At 39.2% G+C, this 26,194-nt stretch overlaps 1 protein-coding gene across 3 annotated transcripts in view; it reads right to left on the bottom strand.

Moving 5' to 3' along the window:
• RFX3 (regulatory factor X3) overlaps positions 1-24,385 on the bottom strand; it is a 131,887-nt gene extending 107,502 nt beyond the window's left edge. Inside the window, exon 1 of one of the 3 annotated variants that reach the window (XM_075078543.1) lies at positions 24,162-24,385. The gene's annotated coding sequence lies outside the window, so the exon portion shown is untranslated. Of the gene's footprint in view, positions 1-23,727; positions 23,812-24,161 lie in introns of those variants that run through there. The other 2 variants (XM_075078542.1, XM_075078541.1) reach the window with 2 other exon arrangements.
• Positions 24,386-26,194: the final 1,809 nt, after the last annotated feature.

Raw genomic sequence — 26,194 nt, 5'->3', positions numbered from 1 at the left:
GCTTTATATACCTAGCATGATGTCATATGGTATGGGGTATCCCTTCAGTCAGTTTGGGTCAGTTGTCCTGGCTGTGTCCCCTCCCAGATCCTTGTGCACCCGGCAGAGCACAGGGAGCTGAAGAAATCCTTGACCAGTGTAAGCACTACTTAGCACATGTAAACAACTAAAACATATCTGCATTATCAACACTGTTTCCAGCACAAATCCAAAACACAGCCCCATATTAGCTCCTGTGAAGAAAATTTACTTTATCCCAGCTAAAACCAAGACATCATATTTTAACCTCTTTGTAAATTATAAACCTCTAGTTTTCCTAAATCTCTCAAACTCTTCTAGCTCTCCAGCTACCTCTGTAATGCACAAAATTAGTCAGCAATCCACAAATGCTACTGAAACGCTTTTGAGTACATATCATATTCAGACTAGATCACACTGCTAAATCAGTTTTTAAAATTTTAAAATTCCAGAGTCTAAATGAGTTGATACTCTAAATTATGAATACCATACAAATTCACAATGTTGTTCAGACTAGCGCTTAACTTACATTGAAACTAGCAGAACTCAGATATCTGAAACTTAGCACCAGCTGAGCACTTTGCCTGAAGACTGTGCAGGTGAACCAAACTACCTTTTAAAGTATTTCTTCTAGTTTTGGATTATATATGCCACATTTCAATATAATTTTCAAACACAATCATAAAAAGCCACCTTCTTTCATTGAATATATCAGAAATATCTGTCACCATACTAATACCCTTTCCAGTGAGGATTCCAGTGTTCAATGATGGAGAGGAAGAACATTCTGAGATGAACAGTTAAGCTGGAGGATACTATCTACACAGTCAGACATAGGAGGCCCATTTAAAAGAAAAACTTTTTTCAGAATTCAATTTTTTAAATTCCTGTGATAAAAGAAAACACTATTAATCAACATATGAATCTACTGAAACAGTGGAATTCACTGAAACATCTCAAGTCTGTAACACATAGTTGTTCACATTTTATAATTTTCTTCTACACTGTGTAGCCCCTAAGGTTGCCCCTTTTATCAGTAACTGAAGATGTAAGCTTTATACTCTTAGAACAGCTTTCACCTATTCAGAAAAAAATGGTGCCATCTTAATGGAATATAACAGGTGACAAATAACTAACCTGGGCTTTCTGTTAAAGTAACTGGCCTTTACCATAGTGACACTTCAATCACCATTCCCAAAAGCAGACACAGGAACTGAAGATGGGTGTTTATCTAGTGCAGATCTTTACTCAACAACCAGTGTTTCAGTCCTCACCTCAGTTAGCCAGGTCAAAACATTAAATTCAAATGCAATCATCCAGAATGACATCTATTACTATTTTGTGAGATGATTTCTATCTCTCATCACAAATCACCTGTTTGCCCTTGAGGGGGGTAGAAAATGTATTTCTACCTTTCACACATAAGTTCTTGAAAACATGAAATACTGAGACATGGGTATGACATAAAAGAAACTTGCCTGGCAGTTACTCACTTTTATTCACAACCCCTTTTTACAGTATATTCAAAAGATATTTCCAAACTTTTCTAAATAACATGGTAGAATTCTAAGGACTTAAAATAACCTATTTTCTTGTGCATCTTACAAAACCAGATCTTTGTATATGGATTTTTATATCAACATATGTGTCCAAAAATGAGAACTGCCATGTACTATCTGATAGCTGAATCAAGAGAAGATAACAGAGCAAATACTAACTTCAGAAAAGCCTGACTATGACTAGCAACCACTCTCCAGCTGTGGCTGATGCCATATGCTCCAAAGAGAGACACTGTGAATCCAAATAGTAGGCAATTACAGAATAAAGCCTTTCAGTCAGTCTCTTTTCAACCTCATTAATTCAAGTGTGACTGACCATATTCCTCCCCTAATATGAATCTACCTGTACAGCTAGGGACTTCTATGAAGTTCCAGTACAGGTCAATTTATAAAAGAATTGAGATTTACAAGCCATTTAAAATGCATATTAAATACCCTCTTTCCTTGATAACTCATTCAATGTTTCTTTGTTTTCTCCTATGTTTCAAACTACTAGACTTCAAAGTCACTTATTCTAAGCAATTTTGTCAGGGTTTCGGTACCGCAACTTTGCAATGAAAGGTTCGCCACTTTGAGAAACAGAATATCCTTATATTCAGACTAGTTTATTATGAAAAGAAAACCATGACAACTGTTTGTACTCTTGCTTTATTATTACATCCGGCTGGTCACTATTGGAAATTCAATCTATTATGTTGCTAGGAGCCTGTTGCTATGCAACCTAAAAGGGTTATGCAGCGCTTTCGGGCTGAGAAGCATTGAAAACACTGCAGGCCTCCTCCTATGGCTCTAACCAATTTATTTAAATAGATTAACGCTGTCCCTCGGTCAAGCCCCAACTCCAGGCATACCCTTACAAAAAGTTAAATGACAGATTTGAACAACATAAACAAACATGAAAACAGAAAAGTTACACAAAAGCAATATATCTGATCTCTACTGCTGGCTACAGAAAAGTAAACAGCAATATTTCCTCTAATTCATCATTCAAGTTTGGAAAGATAAAATCCATAAACTTCAAAACCTTTCAAAGTTTAACTTTCAACAGCTAGTATAATGGAGCTGCACAATATGCTTTGCACAGATATATTATAAACTTTGACAGAACAGTACATTAAGTTTCATACACTGGATCATAAAGCAGGACCAAAAAAACCAAAAAAGCCCTAAAAATAACTTTAAAATGGCAGAATAATACTTAGTATTTATTTTCCATAGCAAAAACTGTGCAACAGAGGCCTAAGTTGGTTTTAAGACTTTGCAGTTAAACTGAGTTCTGCCTTTGTGCGTCTTTGTCACCTTTACAGATTATGCAAGCCAAATTAGGCATCTGTGTACATCTCTGCAGATTCATTTCTTTCAGCAATATTTTCGCAAATCTGCTGGAGAATGACTAAGAAACTGCATGCAGATGAGCTAAATATTGTGGCTTTTCTCTGCACTTTCTAATAATCCGAGGCTGTTCCAGCCTGCACCAAAAAACAAGTTGTTCTACAGCACCAGAATTAAGAAAGCCACATTTCCTCCAGCTTGGTCCTTTAAATGGATCCACACACCAATACACTAGCACAGGTTGTGAGTGTTCACTGACTGATTCAACAGGATGCTGAGAGCATAAAAGGAGTTGTAACTGCCTTTTCCTCAGTGGTAGTACACGTTTTCGCTTACCTTCCCAAAGTAATTATTTTGTCAGTATCTGTTTTTCTGAAATTCCTATCCGTCTTTTGAATAAGATGTACAGCCATATCAGAAAAAAGCCTGTTTCCTCATGAGTACAAAGCTAAGAAAGAAACACACCATCCCAAAAGATACTAGAAATGCTAAGATTAATTGTCGGTACAATAGCCCTAACAGCCAGCACCACAAAATGGATTCCAGAAGTCAGATGAGGAAATGCTAGGTTTTGTCCTTCCCATAATGCTTTATATTACTTAGTGGCTGATGTTATCTAGAGGAACCTTGAAAACAGTAATGTATATGGAGACTGTTACAAAAACAAAAATCTCAAGAGGGTTGGGGGTAAGACAGCAAACATCATCAGAATGCACTCACGAATACACACTCTTCTAACTAGAACTTTGCCTCTACTCCAAAATTTGTAAGCTTGCAGAATCTTTTTCTAAAGCAAAGCCAGACTTCTCACCTATGTTAGGATAAGACTCATACCACAAAGAAGTTGCCTTATGCTCTATACTTGGGGGATTTAGCCTAGTAAAGATGACAGTCACTACTCTAATAGAGCCTACAACCAAATACCACAATCAAGCACGTTCCATCAATTTCTACAGCCAAAACCATAAAACTAGAGACTTACTAAATATGACCACCATTGCTAGTTTACTTTTTACAATTCTGTAATTAAAAGATCACTGTAATGTTAAGTTACCCTAGTGGCTGTGGCCTCAAATATGACAGGCGGCTTGGAAAACATCAACAGAGATATAGCTGGAAAAATCTAAGCACGTTATGCTGTAAAACTACCCATTGTAGTTTTATTATACTACACCTTTTACTAGTTTACTAACTAAAAACTAGCTATTGACTACCTGAACTAAGTTTTACAGTCAACATTTTGTTAGAGCTTGTTAAGTGCTTCTGTGTTGCCCATGGATTTATTAGAAACAGGAAGGAATTTGACAAAAAGAGCAGAGACCCAAAGCTATGTCCATCTACCGTTTTTCCTTAAATGACTTTTCATAAGTATGACATCCCCTTCAATGTCACTGAAGCAAATTAAGCTTGCAGACATTAAGCTTTCGTTTAAACAAAAGAGAATAGGGCCTTGATTTATTAAAACTGGTGAGACACACTGGTTGTCTTCACTGACAGCTCAGTAAAAGAAATTTGACCAGAGTCTGGCCATAATGAGCTTAAGGCCTAGCCTAGCATTCCTCCATCCTTTATTATAGAAGATATTTCACCTGTAGGACTGGCCATTCAAGGACACCGTGCAACCTGAATGTTCTAGGAAAAATTTCTTCACTGAAAGGGTTGTCAGGCATTGGAACAGGCTGCCCAGGGAGGTGGTGGAGTCTCCACCCCGGAGGTATTTAAAAGAAGGGTAGACATGGTGCTTGAGGATATGGTTTAGTGGTGGACTTGGCAGTGATACGTTAGCGGTTGGACTCGATGATCTTAACAGTCTTTTCCAACCTCAATGATTCTATGATTCTAAGTAGCAAATTAGGTCTAAGAGACAATTCCACGTTACCAAGCTGACTGAAGAAGTTAACGTTGTCTCCCGTAACTCTAGAATCCCTATATTCTTAGGATATAATTCACTACCACCACAATTATACCAGAGAAAATGCACACACAACTGCTCTCCTATGTTTCCTATTCAGAAGAAAAATACTTTAATGAATGATGTGGCCACTGCTACAAGCAAAAAAAACCTGGATTATTTAAGGTGCTTAGAAAGGTTGTTTCAGCTGTCGGAAACAGTGCATGGGGGAAGGATCCTGCAGAAAGTCTTTCCCACTAGTTTCTTCTAGACATCAAATCACTTCATGTAGACGGACTACATTTCGTTCTACATATTCTCTATATACATAAACAGGAGATATACACATACATGCTGTCACTCAGCATATACATATACTGTATGTGCAAATATATATACACATATCTATACATACAGAACAGCTGCTTCATGCATATAAAACATACATACATCCAGTGATCCAAACTAAGTGCCATGTATACTTCAGTTTTTGAACATTTTCCATTATACCCTTGTTTCAATTTCATTGTATCTTTAAAAAAAAATTCATACTTAGTTCCTCTCACCCCTAAGTAGTTTCAGAAGATTAAAGTTCTCAGCAATGCTGAATAAGGTATGAGAAAACAAAAGTTATCTGCCTGTATATATTTAAACACATACATATTTTATGATACTTAAAACTCAGCCACTTCAGTGCTAAGTTTTACTAAATGTAAAAATTCCTATAGTAATTTAAATGTGGCATAGCCATGAAACTTCACTACCAGAAACCGGCAATATGAGGCTTTTAGCTGTGACAGCTAAACTGCTAAATTTCTCTGGAGATACTGTTTAACAATGCACAAATTGCTCACATAATCATCTTCCACGTACAGACTACCGAAACCATACCCTAAGATCAGTAAACATGCCACTAACTGAAGCTATGATTTTCTCCGAAACTGCTTTCCTACAAATAGCCCTAAAGATTGAGAAATATCCCCAACAATCCCACAGCTAATACAGAAGCAGCATGAAGGAGAAGTGGAAGACAAAGAAAAGAACGAAGGCAGGATGAGTAATTGTAAAAGGCCAAGCACACAAGAGAGTGATCAGGAGAAGAGATGTAAAGTATATGTAGAGGAGCATCCATTAGCTGAGATCCAGGTGAAAGCTAGTAGTGAAAAGCAGGGAAGCTAGTTGGAATTAATGCATATAAATTAATGGTTCTCAGCTTTGTGAAAATCTCGCCTTTCCTGCTTTAAAGCTAAAAAGAAGCAAAAACACTTTTAAAGATGATGTCCATATATCCTCAGAATGACTGTAAAATCAGTGCAGTGTACACAAGAAAAAAAAAACAGACAAAAGTTTCATTATCCCTAATACAGAGAATACAATGCCCATACAAAAAGGTCAGATGTGTACAAAATTTATACTAATAAAACTATTTCACTTAAAAATAAGACTAGATATGTTTCAGTAAATTGTTGATAATTCTTACTGAGATGTAATACATTCTTAATAGCTTCATTTATCAAAACTGCATTATTATGTGCAATCACATCACTTACCATTTTACAATAGGTATTAAATTTTCAGGACCATGACAGCAAAAAAATCCTTATTCAGAAATAACAGACTTAAGAGGACATAAGACCAAGTGCTACAGGAACAGTGACCACAGTGAAATAAAAATTATGCCCTATTTACTCTGTATATACGTGGGGCTCTAAATATAACGTATTCTGGCAAAATTATTAAGTTTTGGCAAAATTTAAATTACAAAGGTTTTTCAATATTATAATCAATTCCATGAAAGTAGACGGTGTCCATTTTACATCTCCAAACATAAAAGGAGGGCCTTGAATAAGACTTGTATATTCTATAAACCATCAATAAGAAAGAAATTTTAATTTGTTATAGTTCCAGTGAAAACTTGAATTTGTTATTACAGTAATGAAAGTCGTAGACTAAATTATCAACATAATAATGTTATCAAAATAACATACTGTGACATGAAATGAAAATTATTGTAGATTAAAAAATCTTTATACCTCTGTGTATGGATAACACACTTAAAAATTTTAATCTATGTTTTCATCTATCACATATAAAGGATATAAAGGATTATGAATCACAGAATCTCAGAATGGTAGGGATTGGAAGGGACCTCTGGAGATCATCTTGTCCAACCCCCCCTGCTTGAGCAGGGACACCCAGAGCAGGGGGCACAGGAACGCGTCCAGGTGGGTTTTGAATGCCTCCAGGGAAGGAGACTCCACAGCCTCCCTGGGCAGCCTGTGCCACTGCTCTGTCACCCGCCCAGTAAAGAAGTTTTTCCTCTTATTCAGGTGGAACTTCCTGTGGTTCAACTTGTGCCTATTGCCCCTTGTCCTGCTATTGGGCACTACTGAAAAGAATGAGTATGTATATGACTATATGAATATAAAGGATTGAGAGAATCCTGAACAGCTTTTAAAGAAACCTGGATCTCTGAACACACAACTTCTGATCCCATTATAAAAGAGTTCCAAACTGAAACAGAATTACCCAATCTGAACATTTCAAATCCAAAAGATCAGATTTTCCTGAACTAAGCAACACCAAGCTAGTCCCTTAAAGCTCATCAGTATGGTTAGACTTAAATATTTTAAAACTACTGTGGATGAACTGTACAAAACTTTGACAAGGAAAACACTACGTGTGGAAGAGTATAGAAAATTATTACTGTAAAGAAAATAATAAACAATGATACCTTTGGATTAGCAACACAAATTGTTCAAAAGTTAGCCTCTAATTGCCTTGGAGGATTGTACATATGTTTTCCAGGACAGATTCTGAAAAACCCAAGCAAGCAAGCAGCAGCAGCAGCTCCTCGGTCAGCCCTACCAGGTGTGGGAACTTGGCTTTGTCATTCCACAAAGGTGGCAGGTTTCAATAGACTCTGCAGAAAATCTTAGTATGTGTCAAGTGAGCCCACTTTCATAAGTTCAAAGTGATTTTTTAAAAAAAAAAAAAAAAAGAAAAAACACAAAACCCCAAAACCAACCCACCACCACACAACCAAACAACTTAATACTTCCCACTCCTCAATATGATTTTTTCCCCAAAGTTTGGAGATTTACCTATTCTCAGATTGCTGGTGAAAGAATCAGATTCCAAACTTCAAGATATTCTTTCCAATTCTTTCCATTTATATAAAATTGGCTACAAGAACGTTCCTCAGAATATGTTTTTTAAGTGTCAATATTTTGTACATTGACATGAAGCAGGCTAAAGCACCCTGAGAGAAAGCTAGAGATTAGCAAGAAAGCCAAGTGGCTGCTGGCAAAGAATGAATCATGGAGTCCCTGGAAGCAGAGATCAGTAGCTTTAGGCTACCCCTACAACCCAGCCAGATATACGCCAGAAATGTGTGATGCTTAGCAGCCTTGTCACACCCCACTATCTCAGGTACACTGTTAAATATTAAACCATGTGCAAGCATGGCATACAACAAGGAACAGGAAAAAACAGTGGATACTGAACTGCAGAGCTTAATAAATAAAAATAAGTGCAAAAAAATATGGGAAATATAATTGTAATTGCAAAATATACATAAACAGATATCAGTGCCATCAATGATAATCTAATAAGGCAGCAAAAAAAACCCTAAATCATAAACTCCAAAGGAAGAAAAAAATGTTGACACAAAGGAAGATTTCAAGAGTGGTGTACACCTTAATTTCATGTCTAGGAAAAAAAGAAAAAAAGTAAAAGAAAGCAAGCAAGCAATATTTAATTATATATACAAACAAAACTTTCAAACAAGCATTCAGAGAAGAAATTACAGAGTAGGGTCCACATTTAGAAAAAGCTACCTTATTTTAAAATACTGCTTTGTGTCCTAAAGATATCCCTCACCCTGCCCATCACCTGAATTTTAAGTATCTCCTAAAAAAATCTACCACTTTGCTTTGTATCCATATATTTAAAGTACTGTAATTGTAAAATTAAATTATCATTTTCCTAATACTGTATTGAAGGCAGCTCAAAAGGAAATCAAACAATCTCATTCTGCTTTGGTAAAAGAATATGGAAAAAAACAAAGACAGATGGTAACTGATGATAAAAGTATCCACGTCCTTTGCCATCTGAGTATAGTTGTATGAGGTGATTAATATTTCACTGTGTTTATCATGCGGGATTTTTTGTTTGTTTGTTTGTTTTTAAGAAACAGATATTCAAGTTAAGAGCAAAACCAGAAACTCTAATTCTATAGGAAATACACAAGAAATGTATTAAGTTGGAAGCAATGACAAAGAAGTACTCTCACTTTAAGAATATTATTTTACCAAACATGCTTGAAATTCAATATCACACTGGGCACCATTAAGATATTCATTTTAACCTTGTTTGCTTTCTCAAGTGACTTTTCCTGATACGTTAGCTTTCACAAGCACATATTTACTCACAAGACACTGTTATTACCATAAATGTTTCAAAAATAAAGCTTGATTCTGGTGTCTCACAAAACTATTAAATATTTTTAATGTAAAAATAAACAAAAAATCATGCACATAAAAATAAGCCAAAGCCCTCCATAAGCCAAACATGCGAAAAAACTCCCGTACGGTACAGTAAGAGACACTCAGTTCCGAACAGTGAGTTCTGTTTTGCTTTTCCAACGTAACAGTACTCAGCACCTTAAAATATAGCGATATTAACAAGTCTCAGCTTATTTTTCCTAGAGAGATATCAGTATTTTTATTTCTGTTCCATGTGTGACTTAAAACCAACCACTTCAAAGTTTGTTTTTAGATTACAGGTATATATTTATAAACAATATCCTAAAATTATTAAATTGTCCTTACCACTGCACTTCTCTCAGAGAAACAGTTCTCTAAGCTCTTAGCCAAGACCGACCCTAGAAAGCGTGTGAAAACATGAAATTGTGGAAAAAACATGCGTAATGGTTCTTATTAGCAAGGGTTATCTAGTACAGCTCTTTTCCCCCTTAAAAGAAAAGCCACTGAGATAGGAAAAACAGGAACTACAGTGTAAAACCTGAATGAAGTAATGAACACTGAACAACATACTGGCACACAAAAAAGAAGCAGCAAAATTAGGGGAAATCCATTAATTAAAAAAGAAAAGGATGTCATTAACTAAGCTAGTACTGTACAATAGCAAATAGTTAACAAATCTCTATGTTTGCAGTGATTTTATTTCCAATAAAAATGGAATATTGAAATTGCACAACTGGATCGAAAACATGTTTGTTTGTTTTCTGGCTTCTAAGGTTACATTTCTAACAGAAATTTTCATATTATCTCACAAAAAGCTTGATGCTCAGGTCATGTAAATACTATTACTTTCAAAAGGTGGTTTAATGGAAGGTAATGTTAACTGATTTTTAAAGTTGTTTAGTAAGATTGTTTTATTAGGCTCCATCCTACTGCACATACAGAATCAGAAGACAATTCAAATGTAAAGAATATTCAGTGACAATACTTATTAAAGGTATATGAACAGCAGAAACTGATTTTGACTTCTAAGTCTTAAAATAAAAACATAAGACTATGTAACACATCATTCCATTTTTCCATGGTTCTTCATGGTTTAATGTAATTTATAATAATAAAAAATATTTTTCATAATTGCCAAGTAACAGTAAAATAACATTATCAAATAGATGCCATTAGCTATCTCATTTATAGTATGGGAACATAAAAATCTAAACTAGGACACGTGTAACACCAAGACTGAATACTACTTATATAATTTTTGATAAGCTAAAGACTATTCAATTTGTTTTTCTTATTGAAGCTCTTCATTTTGCTTAGCAAGATTTATATCACTTTAATTTTCTTAGTGTTCATTTTGATCACTGACTTGTAAAAATCAGACATGTAACCTTACTTGACAGGAACGTTCTTAGACAAGCACAGTAGAACACAGGTACTTGAAAAAAGTACTGACTATGTTATGACTATGTTAGATCTTCTAGGACATTTCAATTTTCACTGTGCATGCAGTTATTCAGTTCGACCGGAAAAAGTATTTCTGCCAGGAAAAAATGCATTGCAAACACTTTATGGAAATCTTATGCTCCTCTTCCACCAAAACTCTCAAATTTGAGCGAGCTAAGTTTAACAGCTTCTGAATAAAATAAAAATGGAGGTTCTGAATAATCTATTTGCATGTTTATGCTGTAAGCAATGAATTTCATTCAGCTAACAATGAACCATCTGCATTTAAATAAAGGGATTACTTTCCAATATTGCCTTGATTACCAAGACTATGTTTATCACAATTAGTAATATGTACATATGTCTTTGCTTACCCCTTAAGCAGTGTTGAACAAGAGTAAGAGATACATTAATTTTGCTACGAACTTCAGCATGTGAATGTCCCACAATGATCAAACCCCAGCCAAAACAAACACAAAAATCCCAAACAGAGCCCCTTCAATCAACAGAAGCATTGATTTTGAAACTATTTTTCTGATTCCACCAGTAGTACTTACTGCCATACAAACTTCCTTAGGCCATTGCTCTTCATCCCCATCACTGCTATTCATTTTATATTTGCAGCTAAATGATAAAACAAACATTTTCTCTGAACAAATACATCTTTACAGACAGTCAGAAGTGATCATCCTCACTTCCCAAATGCTTTTTTTGGACACACTCCAGTTCTTATTGAAATTAACAGGAATACAGGTGAGCTACAGGAAAATATTTTAGATACCATCACACACACACAAAAACAAAAAAAAGAACCAACACACAACCCAAAAAAACCCCCCACCTTTTCAGATTCCTGGCTATTATATTTGTTGAATTCCACTTAGAAATCACCAGACAGTTAGCCAAATATAGACTGTTTCATCAATGCCCCTGAACTGATCTCTCCAAAGCAAGGAATTTATTTTAAAATTGTAAATAATTTCCAATAACAATTTGAAGTTTTCTGGTTTTCCTCTTTTCCTTTTTTGCTGCAACAAAAGAATTAAGAACTGCAAATTAAGACCCTCATAAATACACACAAATAAAAGACCACAGAAATCAACAACAGGGGTTTAGTTTTGCCATCTATTCAACTAAGATCTTTCCTTCTTCTTTTTTAAATCCCTTTGTTCATAGTTGCCTTCACCTGAAGAGACCTAACAAATTTGTTTTCCTTCTATTGCAGTCTTCTCAACTGCTGTTATTTTTGCCTCTGCAGGGCTCCAGTGAAAATTCTCAAGGTTTCATTGTAAAATATTTTATAAATAAATGCACAGAATCCAGCCTATCCAGTTTGTGAAACCCAGAGAATAAAGTGTTGGAAGAAAAAGGAATACAAGAGGTTCTGTGTTTTTAGGGAGAGAGTTTCTCGGGCACCCAAACTATGCCTTTGTAATATATCTCAAAACAACTACTTTGTGATTTTAGCTCTAGACACTATCCCTTCTCTTTTACCTCCAGAGGTGAAGATTCAATTTTAGTCCTAAGAAATGGAACTGGCCAACAAGAAAAAGAAGACTAACTAGATCACAGTCTAGGAACTTCTGCTGTAGAGCAAGAGTCACAAGTAAAAGCATAGTATAGTTCAGGCTGCCAGGGATTTCAGGAGCTCTCAAGTCCAACTTCCTTCCCAGAGGAGGCTCAGACTTGGTATCAGACCAGCTCCTCAGGTCTTGGTCCAGTCAGGGCTTGAAAATGCCACGGACAGAGGTGGCAAAATCTTGTTTGGCCCCAGCTGTGTTGCTGGGCTGTGCTCAAAAGATTTTCCTTATCTCCAGTCTAAACCTCTCATTTCAGCTTACGAACATTGTCTCTCATCCTTCCACCATGCACTGCTGTGGAAGTTTGTTTTCTTCAAACCAGCCAACTGCCTGGCTCCATCTTCTCAGTGACTTCTTGTAGGGATTAGGGAAGGCTGCTATTAGGACCCCTGAAACTATCTCTCCTCCATACTTGAGAAGCCCAGGTCCCTGTGTCTCCTCATAAACATGTGTGCTTCAGCTCCTGACTGTCTTAGTGGCCTGCTGCTAAACTTACTCCAGTTTACCAATGTCTTTCCCATAATGGGGGATGACCATTATGATAGGGGACACATGTAGATGTTGCCTACTTAGTGCGGAGAGGGGTGGAATAATCACTTTCCTCAAATTCCTGCCTAAACCCTTGCTCATACAGCCCAAGAGATACTATTGATCTTTTTTACTACTAAGCAGCACTGCTGGCTCATGTTCCGCTGCCAACCACGGACCCCAGGGCCTCCTCCACAGCCCTGCTTCCCAGGGACTCTGTCCCCACTATTAGCACCCAATTACATCTTCAAGCCATTTTTAATGGCCAAACGCTGCTATGTTGCCCTTCCTATACAACACACTTCAGAACAAGTACTTCAGCATTTCTGATCAGAACTTCCTCCACACACACACGTTCCTTTATCATAGATGACCAAAACATAATTTCCAATTTTCTATCTGCCAAATACATCTGGTTTTCTGCCTTGGATATTATGCCTTCCCCATATTATAAAATGTAGGAAGTAAATCTTATACTTTATTAAAACATTAGTTATTTTCAGTACAGGAAAAAAAATGAACTGCTGGCTCCAGCTTAACCTTGTCTCAGTAGGGTACAGATAGTCAGCCTGCCCATGTTGAGCTTTCAAGAAATTCAGCTGTGTCTGAAGTTACCATTCTTGGATTGTAACATGTAACCAACACAACCACGCTGACACAAAGAATTTTTGAGTATCCCAAACTTATGACTGTGCTCAGGACACAAGCCACTAAGAGCTGCTGAGATTTACAGCACCAAGTTGTTCCAGGTCCCAACCATATAACCTAGTATGTAATCCTGAAATCAAGCAGCTGGAACCCTTAAAAGACATTCTTCGACATGCAAAGGGATCTTAAAACTCCCCTTCACCTAAGTTGCCTGAAGTATGTTTGTGATACACAACTTGTGACTTAAGGCCACAAGAAGAATATATCTTCAGTAGGTCATAAAAGTTGGTCGCTGCACTCAAGTCATAATCCTGTGTCTAGCTCTTCCCTTAAGTCAAGAAATGTCAGTTTTTTCAGAATTCAATCAGGAGAAATATATACTGAAGTAAGAGCAAGCTGTGAAGACACCAAACACCTTGAAGCTCTGTTAAAGACAGGAAACTTGACTCAGTGGCTTGTATCAGGATCATGGCAGGTAATTTGAGTATCTCAACTTTAAATATTAGTAAGACCTCCCCAAACAACTATTGATATGGTAACTGGAATCTGAATATCCCAGACCGCACAAATTCATAAGGCTATACCATTTGGCCACTGACCATCTAGATGGCTTGAAACATCATTTTAAAAAACCACACAAAACAGCTGCAAATGAACCAGCATAAAAACACAACTTTTAAACTACTAGGAGAAGCTCTGTTCCATAAACCAGAATCACTACTTGCATGATAAATTATGCTATTGCTTTGTAGGACCAACTCTAATTCTCACGCTTTGCAAATAAACCTTCCCTTGTTTTGGTGTAAGTTTGCTAGTGAAATGTACTTCAGTCACAAAACTGGCATTCTTTCAACCAGCCTGAGGTTCGAAAAGTCTCTCTCATCTCCACATAACTACAGACCCAATACACCAAAACCTTTACAAATCTACCTGCCCACTATCATTCCTTGAAATGCCCTGTCAGGACTATGCTCCTTACAGTACAAAGGAGAAAAACAGTGCAATTCTAGACAACCTTCAGTCACCTGGTCTGGTTCAGTCAACCTTCAAAGCACCCAGAAAGCTGGAAAGAGACAATATCAGGAAGAGTTATGCTTTCATCTTAGCTCATTCACACTTGCCTCACTTCAAAACGCAGAATCTGAGCACAACAGGATTTCCACACAATAAAGGAATGGAGCCTTGTTTCTGTGCTACATACCTCCATTCTAAAGTTAAGCATGTTTTACTCCCTAAAACAACCATAAGGATGGTATAAGCTCACAGAACAGCTTTCACACCTTTCAGAAAGCCCAAAGAATAATATTCCTTTAAGTTATAGGGAATTGCTACTACTGTTACACAGAATTAACTCTGAGGAGTCAAAATCTTACTGGATTCTACATTTTCCCATTTACTAAATCTGAAAGAAAACAATAAAATTAATATGGAAAATTTATTTATCAACCCTTCTGCAAGTTACAACTCAGGTGCAGTGGTTTAACATGGACCAAATAAAATAGGAGAGAACTAAATACTAAACAGAAACCCACACCTTGACATGACTTTAGGTACAACATGCTCAACAAACTAGCATGTCAATTTCACCTCATGGCAAACAGTTAATTTGGTAAGTCAGCTAATATGCAGGTAGTTCAACTGCTCCTCACTAGCCAAGGTTAATGTAACTTTGAATACAGCCAGATGTTTCTGCAGAAGTAATCTAGTTTTCATAAACGATATATTAATTTCATAAATGGGTGTAATAGTCTGTAGAGCTATAGAGATTTAGTTAAACATTAACTTTCTATAACTTAACTAACTGTAAAACGTGTATGATCTGATCATTAAATTATTTTAGATTTAACTTAACTAGAAATACAAATTAACACTGCTTTGTGTACAGGCACATGTCCTTCCTAATGGAAGGACTCCAACACACATCTCATCAACAAGAATGTGGAGTAGGAAACATTCTTCCTTCACTAAACTGTAACTCTGTTGTCTCTCCTGCTTATGTCAAGCTACAGAACAATGGAGAGGTAACAATACAGCACGCATCTTACTGAAAAAAAAGCAGGGCTCTAGATGGAGAATCATGAAAACCTTTTGCAGTAGTTAAATAGAGGGTGAATCTTCACATTTATGAGACATTTAACATAAGACAGAAATCCTGACATTCACCTCTCCTTCCAATGGCATGAGAACTACAATTTATTTTGTTATTTTTGCTTTCACCTACCTACAATGAATATTAGTCCTCCTTAGTTACTTTATATAGTTCAACTCATCTAAGACTTGCACTATCAAACTGTACTCACAGCTGTTTGCTACCAAGAGATAAGGAAGAGAAAACTCAGGTGATGTTATCTCATTTTGTTTAGATGAGGCTTCACAGACCAATAGCAACTTTTGTAAATGCTTTGTGGATAATGTGCAACAGGTCACACTGAAAGACGTTTGCTCAAATTCACGATCCTGGTCATGTAACCCACCAGCAAGCAAACCCTTCAGGTAGCCTACAAACATCCAATATCATTGTCAGATTAAGGAAGCTACGTAAGCAAGTCTGCTCTCCCTTCTACCCCCGCCCCCACCCAGGATTTAGGTACACCGTGCAAGGGAAAGTACAATATACGATGCATCACCTGAAAATTCAGCAGACATGAACTAGCTCATTGGAGGTAAAAATGTATTTTTGAAATTTAGCTCCTCAGGAGCATAATAGCTATCTATAACCAGAGTAACTGTGTTGTAAGTAGTACTGGCTCAGAATCCTATCACACTTTTCAAATTCTTTTTAAGGGAAGTATACTTAACAACACAATAAAAGAAGAATCACAGAATCACAGAATCACAGAATCACAGAATCACAGAATCACAGAATCACAGAATCACAGAATCACAGAATCACAGGTTGGAAGGGACCTCACGGATCATCTAGTCCAACCTTTCCAGGAAGAGCACAGGCTAGACAAGATGGCCCAGCACCCTGTCCAGACGACTCTTAAAGGTGTCCAACGTGGCCGAGTCAACCACTTCCCTGGGGAGATTATTCCAATCATTGACTGTCTTCACTGTGAAAAATTTTCCTCTCGTGTCCAATCGGAATCTCCCCAAGAGCAACTTGTGTCCATTCCCCCTTGTCCTCTCCATTTGGCTCCATGTAAAAAGGGAGTCTCCATCTTCTCTGTAACCCTTAATTACTGGTACATGGTGATGAGATCCCCTCTGAGCCTCCTTTTCTCAGGGCTGAACAAACCCAGTTCTCCCAGCCTATCCTCATATGGCAGGCTTCCCAATCCTTTGATCGTCTTGGTGGCCCTTCTCTGGACCCCTTCCAGCCTGTCCACATCCTTTTTGTAGAGCAGGGACCAGAACTGCACACAGTACTGCAGGTGTGGCCTGACAAGCACTGAGTAGAGTGGGATGATGACTTTTTTCTCTCTGCTGGCAATGCCCTTTTTGATGCAACCCAGCATCCTGTTGGCCTTCTTGGCTGCAGCAGCACACTGTTGGCTCATGTTCAGCTTTCTGACCACCAGGACCCCCAGGTCCCTTTCCACAGAGCTGCTCTCCAGCCAGGTGCATCCCAGTCTGTGCTACACTCCTGGATTATGTTTTTCCAGGTGCATGACCTTACACATCTCCTTGTTGAACTTCAGAAGGTTCTTGCTGGCCCACTCTTCCAGCCTATCCACATCTTCCTGCAGAGCAGCTCTCCCTTCCGGAGTGTCTACTTCCCTGTGCAATTTGGTGTCACCTGCAAACTTCATCAGGCTACACTCGATGCCGTTATCCAGATCACTTATAAAGATGTTGAATAACATTGGGCCCAATATCGATCCCTGGGGGACTCCACTACTGACAGGTTGCCACTTTGAAAAAGAGCTATTTACCGACAGCCTTTGGGTGCGGCCTGTCAGCCAGTTCCCCATCCACTGCACAGACCACTTTTCTAGGCCATAACACACCAATTTCTCCAGGAGGAGGCTGTGGGGGACCATATCAAAGGCCTTGGAGAAGTCCAAGTAGGCAATGTCCACTGCCCACCCTATGTCAAGCAGGCAAGCCACTTTGTCATAGAAGGCCACCAGGTTTGTCAAGCACGATCTGCCCTTAGTGAAGCCATGTTGGCTTTTCCCAATCACGTGCTTCATTTGACTTGTGATGGTCCCCTGGAGGATTCGTTCCATAACTTTCCCAGGGATTGAAGTAAGGCTGATGGGCCTACAGTTACCCGGATCCTCTCTCGAGCCCTTCTTGTAGATAGGGGTAACATTTGCCTTCCTCCAGTCCTCTGGGACATCCCCTGTTCTCTAAGACTTCTCAAAGATTATGGAGAGCGGCCTTGTGATGATGTCAGCAAGCTCTCTCAACAACCTCGCGTGGATGCCTTCAGGGCCCATTAGCCAAAGTAGAATAAACTGACTCAATGGCACCTGCAAAGTGACATACTGCACCTCCTAACAGATTTGCTTGTTTCTATTTCTACTCAGCAATGTTGCATGATTTAACTACATTGAGTTTAATTGTTTAGAAAACATCCCTGAGGTGGTATGTAAGAGATAACACAGTTCAATTAATTATTATGAGGTAATAAAACAGAAGAGAGAAGCCATTTACTTGGCAGATAAACTGTAATCGTGGCTTTGAGTCATTGGTTGTAGTGGCAGCATCCAAAGCCTGAAAAAAATCTCAAGACATGGTTCTTGCGTTAAAGACCTTATAAATTTATTTGAAATAAGACTTCAATAAGAAGAAAGTGAAACAACTAAAGAAATTGTTTACCCTGAGAAGGTCTAACAAGCTGAGATATGCTCAACGTACCGGGTCCATGGGTGGATGAAATGACCTTTAAAAATAGCTAGCACTATTTTTACCTCTCATTAATGAATGAATGAAAGTCACAAATGTTACACATACACTCAAATTTATTGGTTAATACACAATCTTCTGCATTCCCATAGCATGGTTATAGAAGTCATGTAAGATTTTAATCAAGTAAAACAGACTAGAAGTAAGTTGGGAATTTACAGAGGAAGTTTGAATTGCTAGAATTTAAACGTCCAAGCATCATTAAATTTATATTGTAGAACAGGAAATTCCTTTATTAAACACAACTTACAATATAGTCCATCCACCACCTCTTGATTTTGGGCCACTAAATATGAAGTTAGGGGACCAAAGGCAAACAACTTACCATTGTGGATCAGGCAAAACAACTAAAGGTAGTGTGCAAAACCAAGCAATTTAAGGTGTACTATCACAGCTCCAGCCTGTACCTTTTCACATGCTTCCAAAGGGAAACTACACTGAACTACTGAACTAGACAACGTTACCTAGTCACACATACTCAAAAGCATTGCCTTATTAATCTTAGTGTGTGGAAAAAACAATAGGTATTAAACCACAAAATTTACAACAATGAAATTCTCATCTGTTGGGTTCATCTATCCATAGAGAAATTTTGGAAATGAAACATAGTGGTACCCATAAATATGTAGAGATACTACTTTTATACTGGGGTTTTTTTATTTTGTTTTGGGGTCTTGGGGCAGGGTTTTTAGTGATTGATGGAGAAAGATATCTATCCTAATCAACTAAAGCTCCCTGTCTTGTTTGCTATTCAGAAATAAACAGGTAAGCTTCAATCTCAATTTCATCCAGGACAAATTTCACGGGGGGGGTGGGGGTGGGGGGGTGTTAAGAAATCCATATTCAGCAATGCATTTTTTTAAAAGAATTCAGCTATAAATTAACAGGTTACATAAATGTGAATATAGACTTATAAACGAAAAATATAACATACAATAAATGTCACTCCAAAAATGCATGCACCTCTCAGGTAAGTTCATCTAGCTTTTCAGATGAGCAATAATTTACTTCAGTAAGAATGAACTGTTTCAGCTATATGCCATACAGACTTGATTTACATATAAATAATTGTTCTCTTTCAATGAACAGAGATTGTGTGTTAACTGTGTGTGTATATGTACACACATTTATACATACACAGACATACTCAGAGATGGAACAGATTACTTCTTCCATGTTTTTTTGCATAATATTGCCAAAATAGTAAATTTGTTATATTGCAATGCACAGAAAAAAACAGAAAAAATTCAGTAAGATTTATTCAAATCCCATATACATTACCAGTGTATTTCAATGAAATAATTTTTAGAACTTTAAAATTTTTCCTTTTTGTATTTCAAATACCATAGCACCCTCTGGTGCATCTACTAGAAAGAAAATAACTAAGAATAAATATCAGTCATTGTTATAAAAAAAGGCCACATTAAAAAAAAGGAACCCTTAGACACAAAAAAGCCTAAGAAATGTTAAAAAACAAATGAAAGATTTTAATAAGAAAGAATGAAATCTAACTAAGTAAATTATAACTTATGAAGAATAAAATTTTTTAAAAAGAGAGAGAACTGCAGGTGTATAATACAGAAGCGTACCAGAAAAAAGAAAGACACAATTTTGAAACTAATCCTGTGTTCTTAATAGTAGGTTTAAAAAATACTCATAAGTAAAATATTCTTTAAGAAAAGAAGTAAAAGATAAATACTTTAGTGAAGCAAAATGTTACATCAAGCAATATATCTGCTCCTCGTCTTGCAAGAATGAAAATTATTATGACTACAGCTGTCCACACAGTGGATATCCATATATCCATAAACTGCTAAATTTCACACCCAAATAGTCACATCTCCTTTAGAAGTCCAATGAGAAAGAATTTAAAAAATAACGATTGCACTATATTGAATACTTCAAACTCTGACATGACATGTTAACTATTAAAACTCACCTAGTCACTGGGAAAATAATTTCCTACAAAAGTACACTTTGCTGTTCATAAAAGCAGGCATCGCCACCTGCTTTAGGCAGCTCTTTTGTAAACCTCTAGAAGTCTCAACACAATACACAAGAAATGAAAGTGACACCTGTTTAAACCAGCCATCTGTCCCTAGCAAACTAGATTTAGCCAAACAAGTATTTGTACTGCTCCTTAAATTTCCAAAATATGGGTATACATAGAATCTGTGAGAAAAGGGAAGTCCTGTTATGACTAACAACCAACTTTACCAGGAATACGTAAATAATAAACTTGTGGCTAACAGAAAAACATAATCTTAAACATCAGCCTATTAATTTTAAAAGCCTCATTAATTTTTCAGCCCTCATTCTTAGTGGAAAGAAATGAGTAGTTTCATTCATAATTTAAAAACATATTGCTTTTGGTATTCTAATACATCCATTTGGCAAAGAGTTTGATTTAGAAATGGAACTCCAAATACAAGGACACTACAGTACCACAGAAAGCTTATTTTTTATTCTGTCTGTATTTGTAATGCATTCATAACATATCGTTTCAAACGAAAATAATTTTTAAAAAGGACTTCAAAAGTCTTATATTTTTAAAAGCCTATTCCTTTTTAAAGTATAACATGACAATACGTGCAGCTGGTAAGCTTTTGGAGACTGCAGGTAAAAATACAACTATATATGGAATATTTTAAGAGTGAAGGAAGCCTTTCATATGAGGACAAAGCAAAGCATGAAAACCAGAAACGCTGTCTAGAACACCAAAAGCAACCGCAATGATGAAAGATTATTGCATTTTATTAACTTGTTTGCATTTCAAGAAAGAAGAGAGGAAACCAGTAACAGCGTTCCCTCTCCATGTAAAGTTTAGTAAACTAAAAGAAACAGCAACATTTACTTCTGTAGACAGTGCCGTGATTAAAAAACTAACATATCAGGCAGGAACAAGAAATGGGATAGTGCTAACAAAGCCGAACCTAATTATTAAATAAAGCACCCTGATTTTAAATCTTTAACAGCACTGTACCTTTGATTCCCATCTCATTTACCTACACTACATTACTGAAAGGGTTTTTCCTCAGTAGCACAACGTAGGTTAGCTCACTAACAACACAACACAGCCTATGATCCAGATAGGCTCATTAGGATACGATGAAAGACCATTAGATAGCTACACAGTCTAAGTCATGAAAACCAATGAATTAAAAAAAAAAACACCCCACAAAACAAACACAAGCCACCCTACTTTCAAACACTTGTTAGCACCACAAACACCAACTACTTTGATAGCTGCAGGCATTAGGGAATCAGAACGCATGATGCAGATCTCATCCGTGATCGTCACAGTATTTCAGAGAGAATAGAGAGTCAATACTTTTCTCAATAAAGTCCATAATATTAAAAGAAGTGATTATGGCTGCATTAGTATTTTGCAGATTGCAGTTACTGCCTAAAGCAAATGTGGCTAAATAGTGCTAAGAAGGTCTTTGTTTTTACACAAAATCATGTACTTTGAATCTGAGTTTTAAGAAACATCTGTTCCCATGACGTTTCATGTCACTTTAACTCTTCACAGAGGTAAAACACAAAGTTTGACTCACAGACTATGTGCACACTTCTCTTTGCTACCAGGGGTCTGGATACATGTTCTGCAAAGAGAGATTTCAACACCTGGTAAAGATCCCATCCTGAGTACTACTCTGTACCACTGTAAGAGGGCTACACAAGATAAGGCATGGTGCAGAATTGACATCTCGTCTTTTCAACAATAACAGATGCCAGGAATGATTGACAACCAATGAATCGCATAAACTACCCAATAAAACTAATAACAAATAGATTAAGATTTCAATGTGCCATATAACTGATACAGTAGTGTAACTCACACTGTAAACTCTTAATGTCTTTAGAACTTATCTGACAGCAGGATCTAGAAAACTAGCACTCAATGTTTTCATCTTGAGTAAAATAATAAAAAGACGACAACACAGAGACCTTTAGTCATTACTCAAAATAATCTATTTTCTCTTGTTGGCCCATGAAATATACATTTAAAAAAAATGTAATATGCCTTAGCTCAAGAAATACGAATATCAACAATGCACTAACTACTTAGCACATTTTGTAGTTGATATCTGCTTGGAAAAGTTGCCTCCGTCACATTCATTGGTAGTTCCAATGCGAGACAAACTAACGTATTGTTGTTGAAATTGTAATGAGAAACCCCACATTTTACACAGGGTTCTACAGATATAAAAACAGAAAAAGTGTATGTACAATTAGTGTAGATTTTAGATTAAAAACAAGATCCTTTTTCCTAACTTTTTTACTAAATAAAGCAATAAGGAAATAAACAAGTCATCACTTCAAAAAGAAAAAAGCTTCCCACAATGAGACATGATTTGACAAGTCAAAAAGAGTAGAGTGCAGCTGGGTATGGAGATGTTAAAAGAGAATTTCATTGCCATAATAGATGCCAAAAATTCACTTTATCCAAAAGGATTTTAAAAAGTATATAAAGTATGATTTGACAACACTGACAACACAAATCTTTAGATCTTAATAAGCAATCACAAAAAGGATGAAGAAAACAAGCATTTTGGGCTGAAAAAATGCAAAACATCCTCATTAATAACACAATTTCTACGAGAGCTCCTCGAGAGGTAAAAAGCTGCCTCTTCCCTCTTTCCCAAACATCCCCTTGTAATACAGTAGTAATAACAAAATCACAAAGACTTTTTTTTAACACTATTTCTTGTTTTCTCCTTTCTTTGCTGCTCAGCACAGAAACTCACCATCAATGTCTCGAATTTCCTTCACTGTGGAGAGTTTAAGGAAAATGAAATGGATTCTCTCCACGCAAACATAACTCACTGTGCATAAACTAGATATACACATGCACTGTTCCACACTATACTGGCAATATAAAAGCATCATTCGAAAAATAATCCCCTGCAGAAGGAGTGCAAGAAAAAAACCTCTGTTATTCTGCGTGTGTATGGGTGGGGGTATTGAATAAACAAAAAACACTTCACAATACAAAGAAAATACAGCTTGCACTAAAATAAGCAGCCACATTAACCATGAATAAAAGAAAAAATTACGTGGCTACATAAAGCACAGAAAAGCGATAGAATTATCGATAGCACGAGGGTATCATTAAAAGGTATAGCAAGTTCACAAAAACCTGCAACATTTAGCAGTCGCATCAAACCAGAACAAGGCCCCTAAAAGTGAATGGGGAAAAACACCCCCTGCTCTCGGTGAGCTACAGGATCCGTCGCTGGCTGCATCTTCCCTCCCATCCACACGGGGTTATTTTTTCGGGTTCAAATAAGTAACCTTAGACCGTGGCCGGAGCCATGTCCCTCGATTTCTACATTCCCCCCATCCGTGCGAACGCGAGACCGAGTGAGATGCATACCCACCGCATCCGAGCGATTGTCCCGGAGGTCCCAGAAGCGTGCCTCCGTCCCCACCATCGCCGAGCCGCTCTTCCTCCTCACTTCGCGCCGCGGCCGGCTCCCCTCCCCGCCCGACAGCTGCCCCATCCCCGCCGCCCCCCCGAGGGACGCGCTCCCCGCCCGACCCCACAGTGCACCCAGGGGCGGCGGGGCCGGGGCGGGGGGGGATCGGGAAGGAGGGGGAAAAGGGACGGGGAGGGGGGAAAAAGCGGGCGAAATCCGGGAGGGCGACCCTGTCCCCCCCGCTCCGCCGCAACCGACGGCGCAGCCCGAGGGAGCAGCCCCGGCCCAGATGCTGCGAGGAGGGGGGGAGGCAGCGGCCGGGGGAGGGAGGGAGAGCGGAGGGAGGGAAGGAGGGAGGGAGGCAGGGCCGGCGTCCGCCCGACGAGCGCATTCACCTGGGCTGCGGCGGGCTGTGGTGCTGTTCCCGCTGTCGTTGCTGCTGGAGGTGGCGGCTGTTGTTGATGTTGTTGTTGTTGTTGTTGTTGTTGTTGTTGCGGGTGACGATGAGGAAGGGGGTGAGGAGCAGCAGCAGGAGGAGGAGCAGGCGAGGAGCGGTTGTTGTTGATGGGTAACAGTCGCCAGGACTACGGTGACTATGGCGCTTGATTCACAAGGCAACGGTTGCTATAACTCACAAAAGGGAGAGCGAGCGAGGGAGGAGGAGGCGGCGGCCCAGCCGGAAAGGCCCGGAAGAGGCGGGGCCTGCCCTAAAGGACGGCGCCGGGGCGGGCAGGGGGAGCTCCCCGAGCCGGGCAGGGCACCGTCTGGGCCCGTGGGCCGCGCCGGGGCCGCCGTGCGGGGGGCGGGGGCAGCGGGGCGGGCGGCGGAGGCGGTGGCTGGCGGCACGGGGCCCGCGGCGAGGGGCCCGCGGCGAGGGGCGTGGCTGCGCGGGGGCTGTCAGGGCCGGAGCCGGTGCCGTCTGACGCCACTTCCGGCGGGCGGGGTGGAGCGGAGCCGAGTGGCGGGGGCTCGGTTGCGGCGCGGTGGCCGGCGAGCCGCGGGGGACGCTCAGTGCCCGATGGCGGGCGAGGGAGCCGCCGCCAAGTGAGACAGTCGGGAAGTCAGGACTGCCGGCGGCTGCTCCTCTCCCCCTCCCAGCGCCGCCTGTCACAGGCACCCCACGCCTCCTCCCCTCGGAAAATGGCACCGAGGAGCCGCTGGCGGTGGGGGAGCTGCCGGCCTGCCGCCATCTTAAGGCGGGAGGAAGGGCCGCCGCCGAGGTTCGCAACCCTGTGGCGCAGCAGTGGCCATGCCAGCCCCGGGCCCCTCCAGCGGGGAGGCGTAAGGCCGCGCTGCGGCCGAGCCAAGGCTTTGGGGCGCCGGGCGGTTGCCCTGGGTCCGATTTGCCTCGCAGCGCCGGCGGGCTTGGGCCCCTGTGCAGGCAGTGGGGCCGTGGGTGCGGTGCTGACACGCAGCTGTGAAAACCGGGTGCTCTCGTCCCGGCAGTTTTTCCCCCTGGTCGTTCCACGCATGTAGTCGAGGGACAGGGGACACGGAAGTGTATGAGGTTTTCTGGCTGCTTACAATGCCAACCCGTGGCATGGTTATGGTGGCAGTGCATACCCACCTGCAGCGCTTCACTATACTGCAGAGTATCTCTGCAGTTCTATATGCAGCTGCTGCTGTCTGCATAGCCAGTAATGCTTGCCTGTAATCTATGCAAACCGTTAATTCCCTCATGACCGTTTCCCATGTAGTGATCTGTATCCTCACATGTTCTGTTACCAACACATGGTTTAACAATCTTAACATCTCTCTGATACCTGTTGCTATAGGCACCTGACATTTGCCTCACATGCCCTACCACCACTCCGCCTGTCCCTACTGGAACAGATCAAAATTGCTCTTACATACTACAGAAGCATTTTCAAAACATTGATAGATTTACCGTGGTTTTCAGGGCCCCATGTAACTGTCATAGCCTAAGAACTACTTACAAAACATACTGCGAAATCTGTAAGTATATAAAAATAAAACCTCAACCGACTGAGGTTTAAGTCTATAACAAAACAATGTTGAATCAAAACTGTGCACCTCTACAGCTGAAGCTATGTCTTACTGCTTCCTACTGTGGAACCTAATCTTGAGATGCTAAACTAGTAACTGGTCTGCTGGGATTTTCAACCTCAGTGGATGTCTGGGTGTTTTAATTGCTCACACTCACTCCCTTGCAACATTAGCCTTCTCAGTCAGAAACACTGAGATAAGACACAACCATAAACAATCTAATTTAGTAACAATATATAGCAATGCATTTAAGCAGTCAATTCATTTGAAGGTAAAAGATATTTTAATAAGCATCTTTCATTCTATCTATCCAGCAAATGCAGGTAGTTTTATTTAGCAGGTAGTACGTAGAAAGGCTTGAGGACTGGTGTTTTCATTGAATTTTAGATTTCATGGGATCAATGTAAAGGACAAAAAGGGG

This window comes from Phalacrocorax aristotelis, chromosome Z (genome assembly GCF_949628215.1).
Source record: "Phalacrocorax aristotelis chromosome Z, bGulAri2.1, whole genome shotgun sequence".
Lineage (NCBI taxonomy): Eukaryota > Metazoa > Chordata > Aves > Suliformes > Phalacrocoracidae > Phalacrocorax > Phalacrocorax aristotelis.
The sequence above is the reverse complement of the archived record's forward strand: the minus strand, read 5'-3'. Positions and strand labels throughout refer to the sequence as shown.